This window comes from Hordeum vulgare, chromosome 6H (genome assembly GCF_904849725.1).
Source record: "Hordeum vulgare subsp. vulgare chromosome 6H, MorexV3_pseudomolecules_assembly, whole genome shotgun sequence".
Lineage (NCBI taxonomy): Eukaryota > Viridiplantae > Streptophyta > Magnoliopsida > Poales > Poaceae > Hordeum > Hordeum vulgare.
Window position 1 is genome coordinate 101,094,655 of NC_058523.1, and position 13,324 is coordinate 101,107,978.

Here is a 13,324-nt window from a genome sequence, read left to right on the forward strand (position 1 = left end):
TAAGCATGTCATCAGAAACTATGATCTCTAAGTTGTCATTGCAAACATGGTTCTCTCACAACAAAGCTGAATCTAGGTCGACAAGCTAGTCATATTTACAAAAACAAAATAGATAGAGTTCATACCAGCTTTTCAGTCTCAGTCACTTCATCATATATCATCATTATTAACTTTCACTTGCACGATCGAACAATGTGAATAGTAATAAGAGTGCTCGTGCATTGGACTAAGCTGAATCTGCAGGCAAAGACAAAGGAGAAGACAAAGTAATATGGCTCTTTTGAAAGCTAAACAGGTAAACATGCAAGAACCACTAAACATTGAAACCAATATCTTCTACCTTGACCCAAAGAAAAAGAAAACTATTTACACGGGAAAGCTCCCAACAAGCAAAAGAAGAAAGAAAAATATTTTTGGGTTTTCTCAAAAGGACACAAAACAAGAAAACAAGAAAACGAAAATAAACTAGCATGGATAATACAGTGGCAAAGTGTAAACACCGGCTAACAGAGTGAAAGCATAAGCATGAATGTAAAGTCGGTGAGAACACGTACTCCCCCAAGCTTAGGCTTTTGGCCTAGCTTGGTCTACTCCCATGGTGGGAAATCACCAGCTCCAGGATACTCCAGAGCAGACTGTGGATACACTGCTGTGTGAGCTCCTCTAGCTCCCACAAATAAACTGGCGTCTGGTACTCGACTGGCGGCTCGGGCACGGGCGCCTGTGGTTGGGCCAACCCAATATGCGTAGATGTCCGAGGGCATAATAGTGTACCTGCCTGCATGAAGATTGAACAAAGAAGGAGCAGGCAAAGTAATAGTCTCACGAGTACCCTGACTAAATACCAGGTTATAAATCATCCTTCCACCTATATCTCTATCAAGAAAGTCATGGCGAACCATGCTATCGTAATCTAGATATCTCTCGGGAAGAAGAACCTCTTCTTCTTCCTCTAGTCTAATAGGTATCACAAAGTGTCTCGCAAGACGAGTAGCGTAGATACCTCCATAGACAACACCCTTAGAACGGTTCAGGTTCAACCGTTGAGCTACTATAGCGCCCAAGCTATAAGTTTTATCGTTATAAAGGGCTTCGCGCAAGACCGCAAGATCTGGGGAACTAAGTGACCCAGCTTTCCCATGGCCAATCAAACATTTTACCACAAATAGTGAGAAGTACCGAAGCACAGGAAAATGTATGCTAGCAATTCTAGCGCGAGACACTCCTCTCTCCTCTCCAACAGAAATAGTACCAATGAAATCCTCCAAGTCCCGTGGACGAGGGTCACGGATATCCCCAACATAAGGTAATTTGCATACATTGCAAAAATCCTGGAGTGTCATGCACTGGGGAACATCGTATCTCATGAACTCAACCATCGGAGGATTCTTCCTCGGATAAAAGTTGAAGCTTTGAACGAAAATATTGGTGAGGAGGAGGTATTGTGAGCACTTATCTGCAACGAATACAGTAAGACCTGCGTTCTCCACCAAGTAATAAAAGTCTTCATAAAGCCCAGCGGCGCGCAAGAATTCATCACTTGGCCACTCACATGCTCGAACTTCTGTGACTCGAGGGACTACGTACTTGGGGTGGTTCTTCTCATCCTCCTTGGGGTTACGGCTTGAAGAGCCTCTCAAGAACCTTCTCATCTTTTCCTTTTTCTAGCTCTGAAAAGTTCTGAAATTTTTAGAGACTTCGAAAGAAAAGTGAATAAAGATTAATCCAACTTGTAGCAACTACTCCTACTAGTGCCTAGAGACTGTATCACGCGCTAAAACTACTTGGGACCAGCTAAAATCAACCTTTCTAGCTCAAGAACAGGGTCACCAAGGTAGCAAGAATACGCGAAGGATAAAGCACTAGAGCAAAAACTAATTGGACCAATGGAGGAGTCACTTACTAAGGAGTAATTTCCCCAAAACGGTTCGGAGAATGGTGCTTTGAGCAAGGAGATCGAAAATCACAGCCAAATGGGCAAGAACACGGGTTTGAGCTGCGAAACAATTTTTTTTGGAGGTGGAAGAAGAGGCTCGGAGCTGGAATGAGTGGAGGGGGTCCCTGTGGGCCCCACAAGCTTGCCCTCCGCCACCAGGGGGGTGGAGGTGGCAGGGCTTGTGGCCCACTGGTCTGGCCCCCAGGCCAGCTCTCAGGCCCAGTAATTTTCAAAAAATCCAGAAAACATTATACTAAATTTTCAGGACCATCGGAGAACTTTTAGTTTCGAGGTACTTTTCTCCGGGGTGCTAAAACAGAAAACAGGAAAACTAAACTAATTCTATCATTTTTCTTCTAAGCAGCAAAAAATGAAAGCTTAAAACAGAGGTATGTAACTCTTTGATTCATCCATTTCATGGTCATCGAAAGAAATCCGTCAATGGGGTTGATCAAGTCCTCATGACAAAACCTTCTCGAATCGCAAGAGAGAACGGAGAATTTTCGAATAGCCACTAAGTCACCTCAATGGGGATATGTATCTCCCGAACAAGCAAATCATACTTCATCTTGACACGAGGAATAGGGCATTCAAAGCTCCCAATAAGAATCGATGAAGTCTTTTCGATAGCATTGATGCAATGTACTTGATATCGTATCTTCGGAAAGTGCAGTGTGTGCTCATTACCGTTGACATGGAAAGCGACATTGCCTTTGTTGCAATCTATAACAGCCCCTGCAGTGTTTAAAAAGGGTCTTCCGAGGATGACAGCCATGGCATCGTCCTCGGGAATATCCAAGATAACAAAGTCTGTTAAGATAGTGGTGTTAGCAACCACAACAGGCACATCCTCGCAAATGCCGATAGGGAAAGCAGTTGATTTGTCGGCCATTTGCAGATAAATTTCAATGGGTGTCAACTTATCCAATTCAAGTCTACGATAAAGAGAGAGCGGCATAACACTAACACCGGCTCCAAGGTCACATAAGGAAGTTCTCACGTAGTTTCCTTTAATAGAGCAAGGTATAGTGGGCACTCGGGGATCACCGAGTTTCTTAGGAATTTCACCCTTGAAAGTGTAATTGGCAAGCATGGTGGAGATCTCAAGATTCGGTATCTTCCATTTATTAGTCATGATATCTTTCATGTGCTTGGCATACAGAGACATCTTGAGCATATCAGTTAACCGCATCTGCAGAAAGATGGGTCTTATCATCTCAACGAAACGCTCAAAATCCTCATCATCCTTTTTCTTGGATGGCTTAGGAGGAAAGGGCATAGATCTCTGAACCCATGGCTCCCTTTCTTTACCATGCTTCCTAGCAGTGAAGTCATTCTTATCGTATCTCTTAGGTTGTGTTTCATCAGGATTAACCAAAGGTTCAATCTCCACATCCTCATCATTGCTAGGTTGAGCATTATTATGAACATCACTGTCCATATTGTCACCAGGTTCATGTTCATCACCAGATTGTGTTTCTGTATCAGACGTAGAAATATCATTAGGTTCTTCAGGTGTGACAGTATTTGGTGAACTAGCATGTAGGTTTCTATCATCCTTCTTCTTCTCCTTAGGATGACTAGGTGTATCAACATTGATTCCTTGAGAATCTTGATCAATTCTCTTAGGATGACCTTCAGGATACAAAGGTTCCTGAGTCATTTTGCCTCCTCTAGTAATGACTCTGACAGAGTTGTCCTTTAATTCATTGAGCAGGTCATTCTGAGCTTTAAGTACTTGTTCTACCTGAGTAGTAATCATAGAGGCATGTTTACTCAGAAGCTTCAGATCATTGACATTTCTGTCTACACAAGCACTTAAATGGCTAAGCATACGAGTACTTTGTTCCAAATGTCTGCTAACATAATCATTGAAACTCTATTGTTTGGCAACAAAGTTGTCAAATTTATCAAAGCATAGGCTAGCAGGTTTGTCAAAAGGAATATCACTCTCATCAAACCTACGCAGAGAATTCACTTCTACTACCTGTATCGGGTTATCGAGACCATGGATCTCTTCTATAGGTGGTAGATTTTTGACATCTTCAGATCTAATGCCTTTCTCTTGCATAGATTTCTTGGCTTCTTGCATATCTTCAGGACTGAGGAATAGAATACCTCTTTTCTTAGGAGTTGGCTTAGGAGGTGGTTCGGGAATAGTCCAAGCATTATCGTTGATCAAGATGTTATTCAGTAGGGTCTCAGCTCGTTCCCTAAAAACACAACCGGCACAACTATCTAGGTGGTCTCTAGAGGTATCGGTAAGTCCGCTATAGAGGATATCAAGTATCTCGTTCTTCTTAAAAGGGTGATCAGGCAAAGCATTGTGTAGCTGGACGAGCCTCCCCCAAGCTTGTGGAAGACTCTCTTCTTGGAGTTGAGCAAAGTTGTATATTTCCTGAAAGGCAGCTTGCTTCTTATGGGCAGGGAAATATTTCTCACAGAAGTAATAGACCATATCCTGGGGACTACTCACACAACCAGGAGCAAGAGAGGTGAACCAGGCTTTAGCGTCATCCTTTAGAGAGAAAGGAAACAGCTTAAGGATATAGTGGTGGCGGATCTTCTCCTCATTAGTGAAAAGGGTGGCTATATCGTGTAGTTTGGCAAGATGGGCTACGACCGTCTCAGACTCATAATCGTGGAAAGGATCAGATTCGACTAGAGAGATTATCTCAGGATCGACAGAGATTTCATAATCCTTATCGGTGATAAAGATAGGTGAAGTGGCAAACTTTGGGTCGTATTTCATCCTAGCTTTCAGAGATTTTTCCTTCCACTTGAGAAGTAATTTCTCAGCGTCATAGGCATCCTTACACGCAAGAAAATCCTCAGCTATCTCTCCCTCCATAATGTAACCCTCAGGTATATCAGGCAATTCATATCTAGGAGAGGTAGATCTAGCAGGAGCAAAAGCAGGTTCTATCTCAAGAGTATCGGCAGTTTCAGAAGCATCACGAGCATTGGCAGTAACTCTAGCAATATGAGCATCAAGGAATACCCCTAGTGGAACATCAGGCAAAGTAGCATCTCTAGCAATATCAAGCATAGCATCATCAGGCAAAATAGCATCTCTAGCATCATCAGGCATAGTATCTCTAGCAGTATTAGGCATAGCATCTCTAGCAGTATCAAGCATAGCATCATCAGGCATAATAGCATCTCTAGCATCATCAAGCAAAGCGATATCAAGCATAGTATTATCAGGCATAGTATCAAGCATAGCATCTCAAGCAGTAGCATCATAAGCATCATCAAGCACATGCGACATATCAAGATTTCTAGCAGGAGGTGATGTCGCAAACTTACTCATAACTGAAGGTGAATCAAGTGCAGAGCTAGATGGCAATTCCTTACCTCCTCTCGTAGTTGAGGGCAAGACTTTGGTCTCCAGATCCTTCAGATTCTTCATAGTGATCAGCAGATATAAATCCCAAGTAACTCAGAGAATATAACAATACCTCCCCGGCAACGGCGCCAGAAAAATGCTGACTCCATAACAGTAGACCTTCCCTTGCAACGACACCAGAAGAATGCTGCTAGCACTCTCCGGCAATCGAAACTAGAAGAATGTTGTTGACGGCCCACTAGCGCGAGGGATCGTAGCAGTTTTCGGGGGTAGAGTATTCAACCCAAATTTGTTGGTTCGCCAGACAGGAGGTGAGAGGATACTCCCGAGTATTAGCAGCTGAATTCAGATTCAACCACACCTGAAAGATTAGTATCTGCAAGCAAAGTATCAGTAGCAAAGTAGTATGATAACAACGGTGTCAGAAAAGATCTGTTGACACGGCAGACTATTTCTAACGATTGTATCAATGGCGCCAAGTTGCCTCGTTCACCGAAATTGTCAGTTCCCGTCAATGACCAGCGAATCAAGATTGTAGCAGGTAGCAGCAGTGTAACAAGCAATAGCAGTGGCAAGGAACAGCAGTAGTGACAGCAGTAGCAAGTAGCAACAGTAGCAAGCGACAGTAGTCGCAACAGTAGCAGCAGAGCAAGACAAGTAACAGCAGCAGTAGGACAAACTCGTAGGCAATGGGTCGGTGATTTGTTTGGATGATATTCATCATGCAACAGTTATAACACACAGAGATATGTGGCTAGCTCCCGTTCATCAATGCGATGTAGGCATGCATTCCATGTGTCGTCATACGTGCTTAGGGAAAAGAACTTGCATGACATCTATTGTCCATCCCTCCCGTGGCAGCGGGGTCCAAAAGGAAACTACGGGATATTAAGGTTCTCCTTTTAATAAAGAACCGGACCAAGGCATTAGCACTTGGTGAACACATGAACTCCTCAAACTATGTTCATCACCGGGAGTGGTTCCGGTTATTGTCACTCCGGAGTTGCCGGATCATAACACATAGTAGGTAACTACAACTTGCAAGATCGGATCTAAAACACACATATATTGGTGACAACATAATAATTTCATATCTGAAATCATGGCACTCGGGCCCTAGTGACAAGCATTAAGCATGCCAAAGTAGTAGCAACATCAATCTCAGAACATAGTGGATACTAGGGATCAATCCCCATCAAAACTAACTCGATTACATGATAGATCTCATCCTACTCATCACCGCCTAGCGAGCCTACGAATAGATTACTCACGAACGACGAAGAGCTTCATGGAATTGGAGAGGGAAGAAGGTTGATGATGACGATGGCGACGATTTCCCCTCTCCGGAGCCCAAGACGGACTCCAGATCTGCCCTCCAGATGAAGAACAGGTTGTGGCGGCGCCTCCTTATCGCAAACACGACGAAATCTTCTCTTTTTATTTTTTCTGGGACGAAAGCGAACTTATAGACCTGAGGTTGGGGGCGGCAGGGCTGTGTGGGCCCCACAAGCTTGCCCACCGCCACCAGGGGTGGCGGAGGCAGGGCTTGTGGCCCACTAGCCCACCCCCTCAGGTGGATCTTGGCGCAGATATTTTTCATATTTTCCAAAAATGCTCCTCGCAAATTTTCAGGACGTTTGGAGAACTTTGATTTCTCCACAAAAATAACACCAAGGCAATTCTGCTGAAAACAACATCAGTCCAGGTTAGTTCCATTCAAATCATGCAAATTAGAGTCCAAAACAAGGGCAAAAGAGTTTGGAAAAGTAGATACGATGGAGACGTATCAGATAGCAATGTGCAATCAGAGAGAGGGGTTTATTCAAAACGAGGAAAGACCCCACAATGATTCTGCCTGCCAGGAATATCTTATGTGGTATGCGGAGCGTTACCGGTTGAAGCTTAAGCTCGGTTGGACTAGGGAAGAGTGGTATGAGTTGGTGTCAGAAGATCCATCTGCTGCAGAAGGGTATCATGCCTTCAACATGGTTGTGCGAGAGACCGGAGGGAGTCAAGTGGACTATGCACCCATGCATGACGAACCGGTAAGTGAATGAATCAGAACCAACAATAGCATTACATTGTCTTCTTCAATTCAGAATGTTTGTTGTGTTAATGAATTGAAGGGTAGAGAGTTCCTTTTGTGCGTGAACTATGCCATTGTAGCACTTAGCCATCCCCCAAGAGGTGTATCATCTGAGAGAACTCTTAGGACCGCGTTGGAGGTATGATCATGTTTACAAATGTTTGTCTTAATAAATTACTTATTTGCGTCTAACATAGTGTTTCGTGTTTTCTCAGAAGTTTAGGTCAAGGTTCCACAGGTGGGCAGCTATGCTTTCTTGCCACGGTGCTCAGTCCGTGGATGTGTTTACAGGTGGTACAAGCCGCTCCTCTAGAGCTCGACGTCGTCAGATGACCATCGATGACATAGAAGAAGAGGAAGAAGAAGAGACGGCATAGGACCATGAGGTAGATATTGATGCTCCACAACCGTCACAGCCGTCACAGTCCAGGAAGAAGAAGACACCACGTGCGGTGAGAAAGAAGAAATTAAGTTCTCGGCTTCGTACCCCGGAGTATAGTCATAAGAATTTGCCTAAGGGGATGCAGATTGAAGAAGAGGAAGAGGAGGAAGATATAGAAGAGGAAGAGGCAGAGGGAGAAGAGTCTAGCAAAGAAGAGGAGGAGGAAGCGCCTACCAGAAAGGGGAAAGCAGCGAAGAGAGGAACAAAGAAGTGAAGTGAAGTGAAGTGAAGTGCACTTCATATGTTATCTTTAATTTGTGAACCTGTCGTGAAGTGAACTTGTCATGTAGTGAACACTTTATGTTATCTTAAATTCTTGAATTTCTCATGTAGTGAACACCTTATGTTATCTTGAATATGTGAACATGTCATGAAATGAAACGAAGTGCACCTGTTATGTTATCTTTAATTTGTGTACTTGTTATGAATGATAAAGATTACATAGTTGGAATTATAAATATTACATAGTTGGAAGGAATGATAAAGATTACATAGATGGAATGATAAAAATTGATAAAGATTGTATAGTTGAAATGATAAAGATTGCATAGTTCGAATGATAAATATTGCATAGTTGAAATGATAAAGAAAGATTACATAGTCCAAATGATAAAGATTACATAGTTGAAATGATAACGATTACATAGCCCAAATGATAAAGATTATATAGTTCAAATGATAAAGATTACATAGTTCAAATGATAAAGATTACGTAACAGGATAATGGATACATGTAATTATAGTTTCAAATGACAAAGATTACATAGGCTAATTGTCGTTAGGTCCAGGATTGCAGCAAATGACATCATTTCTTTCTTTGACCCATGCCCAACGAGAAGACTGCTTCGGAAGTGGCGAAAAAGGTTGCCTCACTAACCAATCAATGACCTGGCCATGGTTGCGAATGTTAAACTTCTGATGTTCTTCCCATGTTGCACACAATGCAACTTGCATTGCAAGATCACGCCGACATTCTTTTTCCCTCTTCTTCAGCTTCTTGATCTCGCTCTCTTTTTTGTCGATTATTTTTTGGGCAACGTCCTTACAGAAATAGTAGTTTGAAAAGGCTCTACAAGCCGCATTCAACGCATGAACGGCTGTCACCCAATAGTTGATTTTTTCCTCAATAAAGTCGCGTTCACGCTTCCTCGCCGCCTCAGCAGAAGCCTCAACGAAAACGAACGGTCTCATCCTGTATTTCAGAAAATGCCTACTCAATACACACTAACTACTCAATACACACTAAATTTAGCTAGGTTTTCTCTAAGATGTACAAAATGTATCATAATATAAAGGTTTCAACAAAAAAATTGGATGAATCGGAGGAGAATACTACAAAGAACAAAGTTTATGGAAATACTTATGTTAGGGAATCAGCTTTTGCTCAGATTCAATGGGGGTCTTGAGGGGGAGGAGGTACGAGGAGAGCAGAAATGAAGCAGCAATGGAAGGAGGTAGGTGAAAGTGAGTGTCGTGGGACCCACACCAACAGTCCACCACATAATATATAGTTGGGTTCAGAGGCCAGACGCCAGGGTCCCTGGTGTCTGGTCATCTAGCCCAGGAGCAGACGCCAGGGTCCATGGCGTCTGGGTACGTGCAACTGGCAATAGAAACTTTGCACTATATTGGCCTTATGAGATGCGAGGGACCGTGGCGTCTGGGTCTGGGGGCAGACACCAGGGACCCTGGCGTCTGCTCCCTTTGCCACGTGACCTGGTCAACGCCGGGGCAGATCGAGCGGGCCACACCAGACGCCAGGGTCCCTGGCGTCTGCAGTGCAACCCAGACGCCAGGGACGTTAGCGTCACGCAAAGAGGTCAAACTAGGGGGAAAAATCAAACGCACGTCAGATCCGTATTTTCTTCGGCTTAAAGGTTATAACAAAAAAATCAGCCAATATATAATTATTGGTCGGTATGATAATATATATGTCTTGCAGGACAAATGCAGACAGTCCAGCAGATGACAGATGCTGGTCTACCAGCTCATCTCAAATTTGGCAAGTCGTGTGGTAGTGGGATAACTAACTTATCAATTAGGTTAAGGTGAACAAACTCGGAGATAATAGTAAAATGTTTCATCTGATATGACTTCCCTCTGGTGGGAAATGTAGGTCACACATGCTTTCCCAAAGTTGTGCCTAGCCATAGTTTTTGTCAAATATTCAGTTCATAAATAATTCCAAATTCACAGAAAAAATATAAAACTATACTATATATGAACCCAAGAACATAAAATGTTCATAACATATACGACACAATTATTTATCCAAAAATGGCAAGAAAAGCCTGGGATTCCCCTCTCACGAACCATCCTCCTCCCGCCCCGGTGCAACTACAGTCCCTATGTCGGTCCTGTGACGCCCTCGATTTAATCGTACGCTAATCATACCTGCAAATGCATACGATCAAACTCAAGGACTCACGGGAATATGTCACAACACAACTCTAGACACAAATAAAACATACAAGCTTCATATTACAAGCCAGGGGCCTCGAGGGCTAGAATATAGAAGCTCGAGAAACACACGAGTCAGCGGAAGCAACAATATCTGAGTACAAACATTAAACACGAGGTGTCTTCGAGAAGGCTAGAACAAAAGATACAACGATCGAACGAGGTGAGGCCTCCTGTCTGGGAGCCTCCTAACTACTCCTGGTCTTCAGCGTCCTCCGCGTAGTTTGCACCGTTGGGGTAGCATTCGTCGTTGGCAGGATACTCCATCTCCTGGGCTCCATCATCTGGTCGCAGCAACGAATCAAGGGGACAAAGGGGGAGGAAAGCAACGGTGAGTACTCATCCAAAGTACTCGCAAGACTTATATCAGAACTATGCTAAGTATGCATCAGTATCAAAGAAGGGGTTTATATGTGGACTGACTATAGCAAAGCAAGAATAGAGAGAAGGCCTAGTCCTATCGAAGACTAGCATCTCCAGGCTCTTGCAGCAATAGACGAGAGTAGAGCAAGGCGACGTGGGTGACGAGGGGGAGGGAACCGTGCTGGTTCCCTCGTTGCTTCTCGCAACGGGGAATGGGTGCTCAAGGCGCTAGGGTTTCCCACTCGGGGTCTTATACCCCCATGTGGGTTTGTGGGCTGTCGGGGGTGGGCCATTTGGCCCAGTTGGGCCGGCCTTTTGGTTTTTCTTTGTTTTTTTAATTAGTTTCTCTTTTAATTATATAGGGGTTTTAAATAATTTAAAAAATGCCCGATTCCATTCTATAAAATATTAAGGAATATTTGTAACTCATCCGACAATTTTATTCTAACATTCAAAAAAAAATCTCGTTCGACTTATTTTAAAATTTTGAATTTGACTCGGTTTCGACTAACACGAGATCAACGATAGAAATCACGGTGACATGCCATCATTAGCGTGGGATCACTGTAGCTTAATTACATACATTACTGTAGCAAAAGCTGAGGATGTCACAACTCTCCGCTACTAACAAGAATTCTCGTCCCGAGAATTTAGAGGTAGAAGGAAAGAGCTCGGGGTATTCATCACGAACATGATCCTCGCGTTCCCAAGTGGCTTCATCTTCAGAATATTTTGACCACTGCACTTTAAGGAACTTGGTGATTTTTCGATGAGTCTGACGTTCAGCCTGGTCAAGAATGCAGACCGGATGCTCTTTATAAGAGAGGTCTTATTGCAGCTCAAGCATATCATGATCCTTTGCTCGAATAGGATACTTGAAGCAACGACGGAGCTAAGACACATGGAAGACATCGTGAACCTGAGAAAGGTTCGCCGGTAGTTCCAATTGATAAGCCACTTTTCCATGCCCTTCGAGAACAGTGAAAGGACCAATACAGCGAGGAGCTAACTTGCCCTTGATCCCAAAATGTTGTGTACCTCTCATTGGTGTGACACGAAGATAAGCCTTTTCGCCAGGTTGATAGACCATATCTTGATGATGACAGTCATACTGACTTTTCTGACGAGACTGAGCAGCCTTCAGATCCTCATGAATAATGCGGACTTGATCTTCGGCATGTTGAATAATATCTGGACCGAAGGGTGATCGTTCCATTGAACGGTGGCTCTCGAATTTCATATGAAGTCAAATGTAAAGGATACTTTGGACTCAAGGATGTACAGGAGAGTCAGATTTCAATCCTGTGGAACTTTAGGTCATGGGCCCACCATGTGGCCGAGAGTAGGTAGAGGGGTGATATCTTATACGGTCTTGGTAACAAGACCTGTCAGAGGATAACCTGTCAGTTATGTTGGCAACAATGTCGGTACCAAGGGCGGGGGACGAATAGAACCATTTTCCTGCTCGTTTGAAATGAGGCGAACCAAAAGGAAAAGTTCTCGTCCACCGGCGGCTACCAGAATGTTATCCACAATAGTAACAGGGTCTTACTGACATAGTTGTATACTGAGGTCGTTACCTAAGCAGGGACATAACATTGCTTAGATAAGCTATGCCACAAGAAAGGTCAAACAGACCAATGGGAAGGAAAACATGTTCACACACACAAGCATTAGAGTATACCATTCCCGAGGAAAAATAGGGTATGGTATACGTGATAGGTCATCAAGAACATAACCATTTTGATAAAGAGGCAAGAAGAATCACGATGTTTACCCATACCATACTGTTTGGATAATTGATTGGGAACAATGTAGCGCTACGCTTCCAATGTTCATGTTGATCTTAGAAGTACCACATCCGTGCTTCGAGGTAGTATCAACATGGTCATCAGGTAAAGGTCGGACCAATGGGTACATGATACGTCCATTTTGCATCATGTTTTCATGTTGATATTTATCGCTTCTTTGGCTGTTATTTCACTTCACGGTACTATTCTTATGCCTTTTCTCTCTTATTTTGCAAGGTTTACATGAAGAGGGAGAATACCGGGAACTGGAATACTGGCCTAAAAGTGGAGCAAAGTTGAGATACCTATTCTGCACAACTCCAAACGCCGTAAAAATCAACGGGGATTTTTTTCCCGATTTATCAAAAATACTGGGCCGAAGAAGTGTCGGAGGGGCACCAGGGGGTGCCCACAAGCCTGCACGGCACAGCCACCCCCCCCCCCAGGCCGCGCCATGAGGGCTTGTGGGCAGCCCACTGGCCCACAGGCCCCCTCTTTTGCTATATGGAGGGTTTCGTCCAAGAAAAAAATCACACAGGAGATTTTTCATGGTTTCGTCGCCGCCACGAGGCGGGACTTGAGCTGAACCAATCTAGAGCTCCGGCAGGACGATCCTGCAGGGGAAACTTCCCTCCCGGAGGGGGAAATTGTCGCCATCGTCATCACCAACACTTCTCACATCGGAGGCGACTCATCTCCATTAACATCTTCATCAGCACCATCTCATCTCCAAACCCTAGTTCATCACTTGTAACCAATCTCCATCTCGCGACTCCGATTGGTACTTGTAAGGTTGCTAGTAGTGTTGATTACTCTTTGTAGTTGATGCTTGTTGGATTACTTGGTGGAAGAGTTTATGTTCAGATCCTTGATGATACTCATTATCTCTCTGATCATG